This window comes from Falco punctatus (assembly GCF_963210335.1).
Source record: "Falco punctatus genome assembly, chromosome: 3".
Taxonomy (NCBI): Eukaryota; Metazoa; Chordata; class Aves; order Falconiformes; family Falconidae; genus Falco; species Falco punctatus.
The window spans coordinates 30,561,900-30,575,524 of NC_137582.1; the positions used below are offsets into that span (position 1 = coordinate 30,561,900).

General features: G+C 45.4%; 1 protein-coding gene across 3 annotated transcripts in view; it reads left to right on the forward strand.

The window, feature by feature from the left end:
• The window catches only part of GDF6 (growth differentiation factor 6), a 151,762-nt gene continuing 138,137 nt past the window's right edge, over nucleotides 1-13,625 (forward strand). For 2 of the 3 annotated variants that reach the window (XR_013926684.1, XM_080378943.1), the window contains exon 1: nucleotides 1-13,625. This exon is cut by the window's right edge and continues 21,046 nt beyond it. The gene's annotated coding sequence lies outside the window, so the exon portion shown is untranslated. The other variant, XM_080378944.1, reaches the window with a different exon arrangement.

The following is a 13,625-nucleotide window of genomic DNA, read 5'->3' on the forward strand; positions in this document are numbered from 1 at the left end:
CTGTTCTCTGTGGTTGTAGGGTTAGGTAAGAAACATGCAAGGCTGTTGGTGCTAGTTGCTCTGTTAAATTAAAAAGGGGTTGCTTATTTCCTTTATCACTTCTCCCTGGAGACAACAATACTGGGTCAGTGCTTGATGTTACCATGGTATCATGAGACAGCAGAATGTAATATCCTGTGCATCTAAGCACATACGTATTACAACAATGGAAAATATGGATGATTCCTTAATCACAAAATTGGGGAATGTTTCACTAGCTTTTTATACCATGTACATTGTTAATCCTTAAAAGACTATTTTCATATAAACCATAATGACTGTCCCATGTGAGCATCTTGAGACTTTTTATCCTTTTAAAGGGTAAAGTGGTATGCTGATGTGCTTCCAACAAAATAATTCCCATATATTTTTTTCATTGCCTAAGCATGTTGTTGTTTACAGTGATTGGTATAAAGTATTTTAATCTACCAGCCTTCCTGATATTAGAGATACACATGGAATTAAGGCTCTGCTTAAAAACAACGAATTCAGTTGTGTCCAGAAAATACCAGCCCTTGCTGGCTGAAGAACTTCAGTTTAGTCTTCTGTAACTTAATGGTAGTGTTAATTTGAGACAGATTTTGGTATTACATGTGAAATTTGAAGCCGATCGTATAGCCGTCTGTGTGAAGCACACAATCTGGTGCAATAGCCCCAAGGTTTGTTTTTTAGTTTTTGATATGCATACTTGTCTGCCAAATGCAAGAATACACTGACCAAAAGCTAGAGCAGTGTAGAAAAAAAAGTTGCATGAATATGGAGCAAACATCTGCAGTTTTGAATTGGTATGACCAGATAAGTACAGTACTGGATCAGAAGTCAGAATGGAAGGTCTTTTAGCATTGCTCATCACCTGCTTGCTTCAGTTGCTTACAGCTATAGGATAGACACAGTGATCCCTGGGTAAGATACATATTTCAAAACTTCACAGCCTGATGCAGTAAAACAAAATGCTGCAAAAATATCTGCAACACCGATACTCCTTAGAAGTCTGTGGGGAGATTATGCTAAGAATGTGAGGTTTGTTTCGTCTCTGATAGTAAAACCTTATGATTGAAGCATATATAATATGAAGTATTTTTGAGAACTTTCTGATTTTCTTCCAAGAGACAAATAGGACCTGAATTTTTTGCACTCGAATTTGTGGAATTATTAGAATACTGAATTTTTCTAATGGAATTAGAACTATTTTGCTATCTGTTATAATAATAATATTAGAATATTTAATTATTTAACAGAAGTAGCATTTGAAAAGCATAGCTGGTCAAACTCCTACAAAAGCTAGGATTTTGTAGAAGGACAGCATCTGCTTATTTGACCGTAGGTTTGGATTAAGATTAATGTGGCTCAAAAGTCTCTCAAAAAATACCTGACTTAGAGAAAAGGTTTTGTTGGCATCAGGCACTTAAAAATAGGCTGGCCTTTTGAGTAGAGTGCAAAGCAGCCATGTTCCAATTGGCCTAACACACCTGAAATCACTGACCTCTTTACACTCAAATTTAACATTTTAAGAGTCGGAGGACAGTAGTACAAGTTAATGAGTGTTTCCAAGTGATCTTGATAGGAGTTAAAGTTGAGAAGAGGAAGCCATGTTAAGAGCTTGCCTGTTCATTGAGGCTGAGGTGGTTTGACAGCTTTTGTTTAGGTGTGTTTTCAGATGCTTCTGGTTTGGATCGATCTTTTTTAACTTGTAAGTTCCCATGATGTGCAGTAGTCTCCTGTTGAAGTATTTTGAAAGAGTTCACTGAATACTTTTTAATTGTATCTTAGAATGATATTAGTAAGGAAAATGTATTTGTTGTTTTTTGGCAGAGATGGGTGTGTATACTTTGAGACATTTAGGAGAATCTAGAAACAGTGAGAAACGGAGGAAGGTGGCGAGTCTAAGAGGGATATCTGTTGCCTGGGAACCAGGATCTGTAGCAGCTTTGTGTTAAAGAATATAAACTCTTTCTAGAATATGTGATGTGAGGTTTGGGTGCTTGTGCTGCTGGCTAATGGATGAGTAATTTGGAAGACATCTCACGTTTCAACCTCTAATGTTCCGCTCTGTGTACAGTGAACTGTCATTAATCTGTAGCTAGAAGAAACAGGAGTTTTCTTGTATGAAAGATCTGAATCCTGCTGGTGGCAAGCTGGAGGGTCAGTGTGATTCCCATTTTTGAATTCTTGCGTTTATCCTTTAAAATATCTGGGAAGGGAAGGAATGGACTTGCAAAATTAGGGATTTTCAGATCTGCAATTTCCTTGTAATGCTTCCATGCCACCTGTGCAGCTGTCTGTGCGATCCTGCACTTGTGCAGGCTCAGTGCTGCTCTGTGAACGATCCAGGACCATGCAGCCATGAGCTTGCTATGTGCAAAACTGCCTCATTTTAAGGAAAAGCTTGATAACAGTAAAGGGGGTCAAATTGCCACAGGTGAAAAGTTGGTCTGATGACGAAAGAAGGAACACTGTGGTTTGGAGAACTGTTTTCTTTTGGCTGCTGTCATAAGGTGGTTCTTTAACACTGAACAAGACACCTGGTTTGCACAAACTATTTTGCTAAATACTTAATACGTGGTGTTTGGGGCTACATCTGCAGAAGTGCAGAGCAATCACATCTCTAGGTTCAGTAGATCTTTTCAGAAAATCCTGCGTGAAAGTGTCAGTATTCATCCATACACACAATGGATGCTACAGGACCACGGTGCAGTGCCAGGACCAAATCTCACGGGGATTCTCCTAGATGTGAAAAAGACCTCACAGTCCTTATTTCTCTGATGGTAAGTGCAGAAATCCTTATAAAGAAGCTGGTAACATTTGTGGCCTGTACAGACTTGCAAGAAAGCCAGGCTGAGCCATGCACTGAGAAGGATTGAAAATAATCCTGAATAAGAGAAAGGGTGGTACTGTGAAGAATGCAAAACTGCAATTTAAGGTCATAGCACCATGTGGAAGGCAATGGTGCCTCTGGCACTTCCTAGCTTGACTTTGAAACCTTCATCTTCATTAATGTAGTTTTTTGGATGTAAATTCTATACAGATTCCATACATTACTGAGGTCATCTTGTAGTTTGTTCACAACATCTTCGGCACATCTAAATCACGTGTGTCAAGTTAAGAGGGTCTGAGCTGGTATTGCTAATCCTGCAGTTTGATGACAGTTTTAGGTTGAATTAATTTTCATCGCTTTTAAGCAAATCTGCCCTTCACTTGGAAGTTCTTTTATTAAATAGTGAAATATAAGAATACATTTTGATTGCTGAAGATCATGTTTGTTATGGCAGACATTATTTTAAATTTTGAATGGGTCAACCCAGAAACAATGGATTTTTTTCAGCACTGTAACAAGAAACATATGCTTGTTTTACATCCAACTTCCATGTGAAGGAGAACTACAGCAGATATAAATTTCATAAGAATTTTGATGAAACGTCATGCTTTTGATTATAATGGAACTGTTTTAGCATTAATATGGTAAACACGTTCCTACTTGAAGCATTTTCTCTCTAGATAGCAAAGGTCAGAGATTATCTTCAGGATTTCCCCACACCACTGCTGCGCCCTTGCGGTCAGTTTTCGTGGACTGAAATTTTGGCCCGGGTGAGAGCTGCCCTTGCAGCACAGAAGAGGCAGAGGCAACCCCAGCCACCACTGCTCCAGGGTGAGACCAGGGCTGGAGCTCCGTGTCCCACCTGCTGTGCGGCTTGCCTGAATATGCCTTGAGTGACTGCACTTCTCTTCACCTCTTTTAGCTGGTCTAAGGCCCAAAGGGCTAAGACTTTGGAAAATCTGTAGGCAACTATCTCCATTGTAAACAATTTGGCTTAGCATGTAAGTACCCTTGAAAACCTAGGCCTGATCCCAGAACTCTGTTTCCTCAAACTCCTTTGCAGGCCACGTGGAGCTCCAAGCTTCCTTCAGTGCAGTTTTATAAGTCCTTCGGTGTCAAATAGTTCCTGGTTTGCCCAGGGACCTCAGCGCTGGTGGTGCTGAGACTAGATGCCAGGTTGGTCTGATGCCCCAGGGTGCCAGAAATCCTGTGCGTTGCTGCATCCCCTGGCCAGGTGGGTGTTCTCAGGCATGCCTGGAGAAGGAGCCCTCAGCTCCTTCACCTTGCTGGTGATTTGATGCTAGCTTACGCCAGCAGGTTGTGGGCTCACTTTTTCTTCACAAAAACGTGTGGATTCACCGTTCCCTTCTCTGCAAATGTTTTATTTCTCTAATTAACGTCTTTTCTGGAGTGCACATGGAGCTGTTAGTCCCTTTGGCTGACTCGGTTCTGCTTTGAAAGGTGTAATTAACTCCACCAAGAAAGAGTGTGACTTGAGTAGGTTGGTTAGAACTGCTTTCTAGGCTGCTTTACAAGCTGCTTCAAAAGAAAGGCAATGGCTGACTACTTGCCTAGAGGCACTTGCCTGCTCGGGCAATTACCGTCCACCAGCTGATTGTCTTTACTCACAGCTTCTGCTCTGCTCAGCTCTCTCCTGCAGTACCCAAGCCAGCCCTGGCAAGTGGACCAAGGAGATAAGCCAAGGGCTCAAGCAAGGAGCACAGGGCGGGTGAGGGATTGGGGTAGACCCAAGGTTAGGAAACCACGTGCAAGGATTTGGAAGAAGTGTAAGGAAAATAAATTGACCTCAGTCCCCTTTGCCTGCTTGGGTGAGTACGTGGTGAGGAGGATGAGGTGAGGTTGGGGAGTTTATGTGCAGACCAAAGATGGCCACTGGGAAGGGGGAGAAAGAAAAACTTGTGCTTGAACCCATTTTGGGAAATGGGACTGCTGAGTAGGATGTTGAGGAGAGGTATATGGTGGTTTGGCAAAGGCCAGGGTGCTTTGCAGGCCACTGCAGAGGGTGACACCTGTGCATCCTAAGGTGTCCAAACTTTGGGAACCCCAAGTTCATGGCACTCGCTGATTTTTAATTTTTCCTTAAAGAATATTTAAGTACTTTCCATTGAACCAGATCGTGAGTGGAGCCCAAGCTGTCCTTGTCCTTCCAGAGTGCCTGGATGCAACCTAAGTACCCATCTCCTCTGGCCCAACCTCATCTATTTCTTTCCGTGAAAGCCAAAACAGCTTCAAGAGGATGCCCCAGCAGCTGCAGGGCAGGTCTGGGTTTGGGGTGCTCACATCTTTGTGGCAGAAGGGGAACACTGGATCTTTTTCTTGCAAACCCTAAGCAAGTGCTGGAATTGTTGCTGTTTTATGAGAGTGTGCTGCTTCAGTTCCTGCACTGGGAAGGGATCTGGGGCTTGAAACCTGATCAGAAAGAGGTACCTCAGCACAGCTGGGCTGTGCTCTCCTCAGTGGTTCCTAAAGCGGTTCCCCACTGGCCTGTGTGGATCTGGTTCTTTGTGTCTAAATCTTCTGGATTGCATGGGGAGTCTGGATAGCAAGATGTGGAGTTAAACACTGCTGCGCTCAGTATTACAACACCTAAGCCCTTTTATGAAGCCTCATACTCCCGCTGCGGCCCAGCAGATTGAAATGATTGTTTATAAGCAGGAAAGTTCAGAGTCCAAAGCTCAGTTCTCTTCAAGGCACTTCAGAGGGTTTTTTTGTCTGCAAGTTGTGTTCCCTGGTGGAGTATTAGCTTAAAAAGATACTATTATGAAATAGTCGTAAAAGCAGCTAGATATGTTTGGTTTACTTCAATTAACTAAAAATTCTCCATGTCCTAAATGTTTCTCAGCTGTAGTCTCTCACTCTGAAGAAGATGGAAGAAAACTCCTTTAATTTTCCATCAGTGTATAAGCAGGCCTCCAGCGACGCTCGGCACCCAGCCTGCCTGCTGGAACTCACGAGACTGTCACAGCAGTGTAGAGGTGGCTCTGATAAAAAGCAAAATGTATTCTGCTGCCAGGTGAGGTTTGGCTCAGCTCTATTCTGCGTGTTGCAAAAGCCGAGGTACCAGAGAAGGGGTGAGATCAGCATTTTGGAGCTTTATGGAGGCAGTCATCCCTGCCTAGGAGCACTTGCATTGTAGCAGGGCAAAGTCAGGACGTGGGTCTGCACTGGTAGCAGCCAGAGATCCTTTATTTTTCTTTAAAAAAATCTCAAACAAATAAAAAAAAAACCCTAACCCCCCACAGAAAAAAAAAAAAAAAGAAAGAAATTCCAGGGAAAAAGTAACAAAGAGTATTTCCTTTCAGAAGTACAGCTGTCTTACAGAGGCTGCTATTCCCATTATAAGACCGGTGATGTAATTATGACAGATTAGATGTTCAGATCTGTAGTTTAATGTTTGCACATGGTAGCCCAGGTTCACCTGGCTTACTCCAAAGAGCATCATTATCCACCCCATCTGTTGCCCAGGTCTTGAGGACAGCTCCTGCTGGGAGCAACATCTTCTGCAGGACAACTTGTAGGTTTGCAGCTATTTCCCAGAGCTGGTTCTTGGTGCAGAGCTTGGGGTACAGGGTGCCTGGCTGTGCACAGCCTTGTTCTTTGATCGCGGGCTCTTGCTGTTTCTCGTGGAAAGGAGGAATGCAGCCACCTCCACCCCTGGAGCTTTGGGAGATCTTTTTCATGAATTTTTATACTTACCTTTTCATATGTATATCAAACACAGGGGTGTGGCTGGACACCTCCAAAACAGCTATTAAAGCCATGATACTTTATAGTGATTGAACAGGCTACTTCAAAAAGAACATGAGGAGGTATGCTTCGAAAGGGGACTTCTCCAGCCGCTTCCACCCAGCTCTGTAAAAACACATAAGACACAATAAAGCACGTGTTGACATAAGTGAGCTTCAAAAAAACCATTGGATTATTTTGAAGGAGTATAAACACACGTGGAGAGAGTTATCATCCTTCACCCAGCAAAACAATTACATCAGTGCAGCTTGGACTGGGATCTGCCTTAAGATCTCCCAGATGTTGCAAATGGCACAGTTGTTGATCAGTTGCTCTGGGTAATTATAAACTGTCAAATGGAGGAGGGGAGGTTGGTTCTCAAAATAAAAAAATGCAAAAACCTTTTTGGGGAATTGAAGAGAAGATACGCTGCTCATAGCTGCCACTCAGAGCCACAGCAGCCTCTGCTTATGCCTGGCTTTGCCAGGCCAGTGTCGTGAACAAGTCCCAGAGCCTACCTTGTGCCTGAGCTGTGGTGTCCTGCGTGGTGGGGGGGAAGACCTCGGCAAGGGGCTTGCTGTGGGGTGATGTAGGGCTGCTCAGAAATCATGTCAGCAGCATCTCCCAGCCTGCAGTGAGGGACCCACCACCCACCTCACTAGCAGAAGCCCATCTGGTCCTGAGGCAGGAGATGCCAACCCTAACACTCAAACAAGAAAGGGGACCTGGGGCAAAGCTGCAGCTTTGCCAGCCCTGGGGGGAAGCAACTTACCCAGCCCCTGGGCTGGTCCCCTGCCCAGACTTGGGCTGTGCTGCTGGAGGAGGGAGCTCCAAGTGAGGTGTCACAGAACCACAGAATGGTCAGGGTTGGAAGTGGCCTCTGGAGCTCATCTAGTCCAAGCCCCTGCTCAAGCAGCTTCACCTACAGCAGGTTGCACAGAGTCACGTCCAGACGGGTTTTGAGATCCCAAGGAGGCAGGGGAGAGGTTTTTTCTTCTCCAGAGAAGAGGACTCCACACCCTCTCTGGGAAGCCTGTTCCAATGCTCTGCCACCCTCAAAGGAAAGAATTTTTTCCTCCTGTTCAGGTGGAACCTCCTGAGTTGCAGTTTGTGCCTGTGTCCCGTCGCTGGGCACCACTGAAAAGAGCCCGGCCCGTCCTCCTGACACTCGTCCTTCAGGGATTTGTACGCATTGACAAGATCCCTCTCAGCCTCCCCTTCCCCAGGCTGAGCAGGCCCAGCTCCCTCAGCCTTTCCTCATCAGGGAGATACATTGGTGCTGTGCCACAGCGCTACAAGAGTTCAAGATTCCGGGGGCTGCAAGGAGATGTGGAGCAAGCCCCTGGCTCTGCGGCTGCATGGCTCAAACAGAGTCTGTCCCTGCTCAAAGGTCCGTATTTGTGCAGTTTTCCTGAAGCATTCACTGCTCATAGCACAGAGGAGCTGCGGGCACGGGGAGCAAGACGCCTGGTGAGCTTGTGTCGGGAATGAGCCCCAGCTCCTCGCCTCCCCGAGGGTGGGTGCTACCTCCTCACACCCCTGAGCTGGGCATGCTCAGGCCACAAGTGACCCTCTGCTCAGCCTGTTGAAGGACACTGGAAGGCACCAGCACCCTGAAGAGCCTTTGGGACTCAGCAGCCCAAGTGTTGGGAGATGTTTCACCCTCAGAAAGAGCAGGGATTTTGCAAAACCCCTATGCTGGGGTTTCCATGGGGTAACATGGGTTGGTGAGCTGCTCCTCCAACATCCCTTCTGACAGCCCCAGCTCACAGTCCCACTGGGCTCCAGCCATGCCATCTATCTGGGCCATTTGCCCTCTCTCCAAGTGGCGAGTAGCTGGGGTGGGTGTCCATCCAGCTCTCCATGGCCCAGGGCATGTGGCAGAGCGACCAGCTTGTGTTTGCTAGCTCGCAGCAGTCAGGCTGTGAATGGCGACTGGTGAATACTGGAAATGATGCCATGCCACCGTGGTGACATGGCCTCTGACAGAGGGTGAGGAGGACGGGTGGGCAGCGAGCCCTCCATGTGCCCTGCCGAGGCAGTGGGTGACAGCCCCAGCAGCTAATGCTCCCGGGTGCCGCAGCAGAGGGAACACAGGCACCCAGCCCACGGCTCTGTCTTCTATAACCCTGCACCAGGAGAGTGCACTCACCCGTCACCCTTGCAGGAGCTGCCCAGTGCCAGGCAGACATGGCTTCATCAGCACACAAGGGTGACGAGCTCAGCAGCAGGTCAGCTACACAAAAATGAACCCCTGGCAACACCAGTCCCCCAAGCTGAGGGGCAGTTTTGTCCTGGACACGATGGCAGCGGTGGGGAGAAGCATGTCACCCACCCCCAGCACCGCCCATCAAGGCCAGCTCACCCTGACGCAAGGTGGGGCTGTGCTGTAACCGTACGAGCACCGCCAGAGCGTCCTGGCATTGTCTTTTTCTCTTTTTTAATTTCATTTTTCAGGATGACAACACTTTAGAGGTTTATGACCAACAGGAGAATTTACTACTAAGTCATATACTGATGTAATGAAATCTAATATATGCTGTGTAATGAGTTATGAGATGTTATTTAGTTTCAGGGTTTTATTACTTCAATCAGTTATGACCATATTTCCTTTTATATGATTGCTCACTCTTTAAACATACCAGATGACTGTATAAAGAACACCTAATAAAGTCTGGAGATGTTAAAATATAAATGTTTTAATTTTTGCCATAAATTTGTTTTAATTCTACCAAAGGCAGCTTTTGCGCTGGAAGTGGTGCAGTCCTTGTTAGCAGTGCAGACCTTGGTACTGTTGTCTCGGATCCTTTGTGGGAAGGAGCTGAGCGACCCTGCTTCATTATAAAGCATAGTCACCAGTGCTCACCCTTTGTGATTATACACAGAAATTGAAAGATTTTTAGAGTAAAATGAAAGACAGAAAACATTGACCTGTGATGTAAGTCATTGTCTTAATCATCCTCTCATACTTACCAGCATAACTGCAATATACTCTTCCTGATTTCTACCAGTCTTCAAGAAGGGAGAATCAGGCTTGTGGTCTTCAGCATCAAAATAAAAAATACATGAATGTTCTCCCCATGCACCTTTTGGCAATACTCCTAATTTTTCCACATTTATGCATTGTATTTTATAGTCATTTGGAATAACGTCATAGCAGCGGAATTACATAGCTGTGAAATAAGATCAGAATCAAGTCTTCAATAAATCAATGTTTAAGCAGGTGAAGGTCTTCAACTGCTAAACAATTGCAGGGACCAAGCGGTGCAGAGTCCTGGCCGTGATATGTTTGTAGTAAGTGTTGAGCTCTCAAAAGTTATTGTAGAACACATTTTATGATGATTAACAACTCTGCAGTAAGAGTTTGTGTCTGTGTTAATACAGAGTCCATCTATTTTAGGCTTTATCATGCTGCTGCTATGTAGCAACTCACCTGCTGTGGTCACGCAGAGGTCTCCAGTGCTGCTGTCTGGGGTCCCGCATGGGTGTCACCTGCCTGGAGATGACATCTACATATAGTAAGTATAATGTCTACCAATATCCTAAGGGTGAGTGTCAAGAGGACAGGGCTGGGCTCTGCTCAGTGGTGCCCAGCGACAGGACAAGGGGCAACAGGCACAAACAGCAACACGGGAGGTACCACCTGTATATGAGGAAGGACTTATTTACTTTGAGGGTGACAGAGCCTTGGAACAGGCTGCCCAGAGAGGGTGTGGAGTCTCCTTCTCCAGAGACATTCAAAACTCGCCTGGATGCAATTCTGTGCAACCTGCTGTAGGTGAGCCTGCTTTAGCAGGGGGCTGGGCTAGACAAACTCCAGAGGCCTCTTCCAACCCCGACCATTCTGTGATTCTGTGTGACTCTGTAATTACAACCTTCTGTTTTCCTCCCCACCTCTGCAACAGGAAGCGCTGGCGTGATTTGCTCAGCCTGATCAAAGTTCCCAGTGTCCTCGTCACAAGGACTCGCTGGCTCCTGCATCAGGCTGGGTATTTCTGCCCAGGCCAGGTGCTGGTCCTGACTTGAGGACGAGATGCCAGCTACCACGGTGGAGTGGTGGAGCATGGAATGGTCCCCTCTGTCTGCAAACTGTTGTTGCAGGGGCTCAAAAGCAGCCATCAACAAACTGTTTCATCTGAGACCTTGAAAACAGTCTTTGCAGCAGTGTGTGCTTCTGCTCCGCTCGTACAAGGCACAGGGTCCCGGTGCCAGGACTGGTGCCGGCTGCTCAGCAGAGCAAGGGAAACCTGCCGGTGCTGTGCTGGGCTGGGAGGCTGAGCTGCTGCTTCCATGAGAGAGAGGTGAGCTGCAGGGAAAGGAGCCTGGTCAGCCTGCATGTGCTGTAGGCATTTGTCTGGCCAGCTTCAAGGGAGGGAAAACTACCTTTTAGTTGCAGCTTAATTTAGAATTTGCAGCCACCAGAAATATTTTCAGTGTATTCAATCTGCTGTGACTGTGGCTGCCACCTGTATGCCAGCCCAAGGATGACTTGGAGCGATGGTCCCTGCCACTGCGTTGCCTGTGGCAGAACGATACCAGAGGCCCAGCTTGGCAGAAGTCCCCTCCCTATCCCCATCTCAGCCTCTGAGCCCTGTCCCTGGCCAGCCCGTGCCTTGTTTTAGCTGTGGTTAGTATTGCTGCTCTATTTTCTCTGAAGCCCTCCTTCAGGTTCTTCAAGGCAAGGTGTCATCTCAGGATAGTCCCTCCAGACAGTTGTTCATCAATTCAATTTCTTCTTTAATTGTACGTACATCAAGATGCTGTACTTCTCGTATTTATTCAATTATGTATAGAGATACACACAGAAGGGAAAAACTTCTAAATGTCCCATCTTGCTTCTCCATTCTTTTAATAGCTCTATCACTAATTAGAGAAATTTTAGGAGACGAATTACAGCAAGTAATGGAATAAAGACTTTACTATTCATAAACACAGAATAATAATTCAGCCAAAGAGAATCATACATCAAATAAATGGCCAAGTGTACTTAAAATATGTCTTTGTACAGTAACAAGGCACAGTTTAATCCCATTAAGAAAATGTTGGCAATGGTTCAGTGTTTGGGAACATGCCACTGAACTGTCCTGCTGTAACCTTGGATGTAGGAAAAGTTGAGACAAAACAGCATACTCAGTTTGACACATTTGTGCCCTTTATGTCCTTAATGATGCAATGAATTACTGAAACATTTCATATCGTTTAGCCACAGAAACTGTCTTATATGCAGAAGCTAAGCGATAACATGCTTGCTGAATGTGCCCTATCTACCGCTTCATATGCAAAGTTTATTTCCATCTCCATAAAACACAGATTTCTGAGCTTTCTCAAAAAAACAACTCCACATATTATTTTAATTTGCAAGAAAGAAAATCTTTGTTCCATATATCTTACTTAAAGCATAAAATGACAGGTAGGTCAGTTTCTCACTAACGAAAAACTTAAGAAAAACATTGAAGGTTTTTCACCTCAGATTTTATTTTTCACCTGAATTACTCTGCTTTTACTTTGTCCCCAGTATTTTCAATAGGATCTGCAGTACTTTTCTTGTCTCTAGGTACTTTGTATGTGGCACTCAGCTTCCAAACAATTGACTTCTTTTATTTCCAATTAAGAAGGTTTTAATATGTACTGTAGAAAAGATAGTATGGCTAGGTGCATTTCTCATGGCCACATATTATATCCTTGGAGTTTTAGCTATAGATCTTAGAAAAAATACCTTGTGGATAGTTTAAAGCATTAGATTTTCAAGACAAAATTACAGCTCATTTGGTATAACTTAAGACTGGCAATGTGCTGGGGAGCCAGCACGATGCGGGGTCCACTGACATGGAGCACTCCCCGCTTCTCTGCAGCTCCACAGGGCGTTGGTGCTGCTCCTCCCCACACACACAGATCTCTTCCCATCAGCTGACGTGGCACTTCCCTGATTTCTGTAAGCATGGAAGGAGAATGAGTGCTCTGAGTGTTATTAAAATATGCAAACATTACCAGTCAGAGGTATCAGTACTCAGTGCTGTCCACTGATTTTCTATCAAGGTCTTGCCCTTAAAGTATCAACTGTGTGGTTTTCCTCTGCTGTTACTTGCAATATCATGTTGTTGTACAGAACGAGTTACTTGACAGAGCTTTGTGTCTCTTTGTACTGTAACAGCTTCTAGAAGAATTCAAACTGACAGCTCCTAGAGTAAGACATGAGGAAATATATTTGAGTAGTGCATGTGTTTTATAGTGTGAGGTCAGAGAGTATGCATATATCACAGGTTACAATGGGGAATAAGAGGGTAACTATAGATATACACACAACACACAAACACGAGTGATTATTTTTTAGCTCTTGATCCATCCTCTGGCATTCGCTGCCAAACCAAAGGGGAAAAAAAATGCTGTCCCTTTTCTGTGTGATTGCAGAAGGAGCTTTCACTCCAAAAAACGGGGCTTAGAAACCACAGAAAGCAAACAGCGTGGCCCATAGCAGTGGGATGGCTGCACTTTTCCTACATGATCCGCACTGCTAAGGAGATGGCATGGATGCTCGAAGGAGCTGTGCTCCTGTGCCAGCGGCCCCACCATCACAGCCGGGATGGGGTGACCATACTGCTTCCAGCAGGTTTCCTTCAAGGAGCAGAGGAGCAGGATGGCTCAGAGGCTTGATGTACCCTGGGTGGGCTCAGCACCAGCTCTGGCTCCTAAGAGACCCTCTGCCACCGACAGCCTTGTGTCGATGTTTTAAGGGCAGGTTGCTGACAGCGGAAGCAATATGACAAAAATTAGGTAGGCAAGAGGGATTAAAACATGTACAGTTGTGCAGAATTTGTTAGGCTCAATTACATGAGTCAGGAACTAGTGAAGTGTTTGAAGACCTGGAAATAATTCCAATTTGTCATATCAGGAGTCTCCTTCCCAGAAACAGGCTGTAGAAGCAGAGGCAAGTCTGCCATATGGAGAGCAGATGCCTCAAGGGAGCTGAAAAGAAGATACTTTGCTAGTACTAAAAATATTCGGTATGAGGAGGTGATAACAAGTG